A 2557-nucleotide genomic window follows, 5' to 3' on the forward strand; every position below is an offset into this window, starting at 1 on the left:
TCATAAGTTTGGTGTCACTTGCATATGCATCTTGCATTTTTCGAAAATATCATGCATTCATAGTGTTCTTCATGATCTTCAAGTTGTTCTTGGTAAGTCTTCTTGTTTGATCTTGATGATTTTTTGTTTTGTGTTTTTTCTTGTTTTTCATATGCATTCTTGAATTCTTAGTGTCTAAGCATTAAAGAATTCTAAGTTTGGTGTCTTGCATGTTTTCTTTGCATTAAAAATTTTTCAAAAATGTGTTCTTGATGTTCATCATGATCTTCATAGTGTTCTTGGTGTTCATCTTGACATTCATAGCATCCTTGCATGCATTCATTGTTTTGATCTAAAAATTTCATGCATTGCATAATTTTCATGTTTTTCAAAAATCAAAAAAAAATATATCTTTCCCTTTTTCTCTCATCAAATTCGAAAATTTGGATTGACTTTTTCAAAAATTTTTAAAATTAAGTTGTTTCTTATGAGTCAAATCAAATTTTCAATTTGAAAATCTTATCTTTTTCAAAATCTTTTTCAAAAATCAAATCTTTTTCAAAAGTTTTAGTTATTTTCGAAAATTCCAAAAATATTTTTCAAAAATCTTTTTCTTATTTTTATACCAAATTTTCGAAAATAACATAATCAATTAATGTTTTGATTCAAAAATTTGAAGTTTGTTACTTGCTTATTAAGAAAGATTCAAACTTTGAGTTCTAGAATCATATCTTGTGATTTCTTGTGAATCAAGTCATTAATTGTGATTTTAAAAATCAAATCTTTTTTCAAAAACTAATTTCTATCATATCTTTTCAAAAATATCTTCTCATCTTATCTTTTTCAAAAATATCTTTTCAAAATATCTTTCCTAACCTCCTAACTTCTTATCTTTTCAAAATTTGTTTCAACTAACTAACTAACTTTTTGTTTGTTTCTTAACTTTTTCAAAACTACCTAACTAACTCTCTCTCTCTAATTTTCGAAAATATCTTCCCTCTTTTTCAAAAATTTCTTTTTAATTAACTAATTATTCTTATTTTTATTTTTAATTTTAAAAATTTTTCGAAAAAATACTAACAATTTTCAAAAACCATTTTTCGAAAATCACTAACTCTTTTCCAAAATAATTTTCGAAAATTATCCCTCCCCCATCTTATTCTATTTATTCATTCATATCCTAACATCTCATCTCACATCTCTGCCATCCTCACAGTTGTGTTTCTTCCATTATATTACATTCTTTGTCTCCCCCTCTTCTTCTACTTACACAGAGATCCCTATACTGTGGTATAAAGGATCTCTATTATTATTATTATTTTTCTGTGCATTCTTCCTTGTCATATGAGCAGGAGCAAGGATAAGAACATTCTTGTGGAAGCAGATCTAGAACCTGAAAGGACTCTGAAGAGAAAATTAAGAGAAGCTAAATTACAACAATCCAGAGAAAACCTTTCAGAAATTTTCGAACAGGAAGAGGAGATGGCAGCCGAAAATAATAATAATGTAAGGAAGATGCTTGGTGACTTTACTGCACCTAATTCCAATTTACATGGAAGAAGCATCTCCATTCCTGCCGTTGGAGCAAACAACTTTGAGCTGAAACATCAATTAGTTTCTCTGATGCAGCAAAACTGCAAGTTTCATGGACTTCCATCTGAAGATCCTTTTCAGTTCTTAACTGAATTCTTGCAGATATGTGATACTGTTAAGACTAATGGAGTAGATCCTGAAGTCTACAGGCTCATGCTTTTCCCTTTTGCTGTAAGAGACAGAGCTAGATTATGGTTGGATTCTCAACCCAAAGACAGCCTGAACTCTTGGGATAAGCTGGTCACGGCTTTCTTAGCCAAGTACTTTCCTCCTCAAAAGCTGAGCAAGCTTAGAGCTGATGTTCAAACCTTCAGACAGAAAGAAGGTGAATCCCTCTATGAAGCTTGGGAAAGATACAAACAGTTGACTAAAAAGTGTCCTTCTGACATGCTTTCAGAATGGACCATCCTGAATATATTCTATGATGGTTTATCTAAGCTATCAAAGATATCACTGGACACTTCTGCAGGTGGATCCATTCACCTAAAGAAAACGCCTGCAGAAGCTCAAGAACTCATTGACATGGTTGCTAATAACCAATTCATGTACAATTCTGAAAGGAATCCTGTGAGTAATGGGACGCCTATGAAGAAGGGAGTTCTTGAGGTTGATGCTCTGAATGCCATATTGGCTCAGAACAAAATATTGACTCAGCAAGTCAATATGATTTCTCAGAGTCTGCATGGAATGCAAGCTGCATCCAACAGTACTCAAGAGGCTTCTTATGCAGAAGAAGCTTATGATCCTGAGAACCCTGCAATAGTAGAGGTAAATTACTTAGGTGAACCTTATGGAAACACCTATAACTCATCATGGAGAAATCATCCAAATTTCTCATGGAAGGATCAAAAGCCTCAACAAGGCTTTAATAATGGTGGAAGAAACAGGTTTAGAAATAGCAAGCCTTTTCCATCATCCACTCAGCAACAGACAGAGAACTCTGAACAAAATACTTCTAATCTAGCAAATTTAGTCTCTGATCTAT

At 32.3% G+C, this 2557-nt stretch overlaps 1 non-coding gene across 1 annotated transcript; it reads right to left on the reverse strand.

The window, feature by feature from the left end:
- Nucleotides 1-1857: 1857 nt before the first annotated feature.
- Nucleotides 1858-1965, reverse strand: LOC148564054 (small nucleolar RNA R71). The gene has a single exon (XR_015884392.1). It is a non-coding gene; the product is annotated as a small nucleolar RNA R71 (small nucleolar RNA).
- Between the last annotated feature and the right edge of the window lie 592 nt (nucleotides 1966-2557).

Source organism: Arachis ipaensis, chromosome B5 (assembly GCF_059453495.1).
Source record: "Arachis ipaensis isolate K30076 ecotype BB chromosome B5, ASM5945349v1, whole genome shotgun sequence".
Classification (NCBI taxonomy): domain Eukaryota; kingdom Viridiplantae; phylum Streptophyta; class Magnoliopsida; order Fabales; family Fabaceae; genus Arachis; species Arachis ipaensis.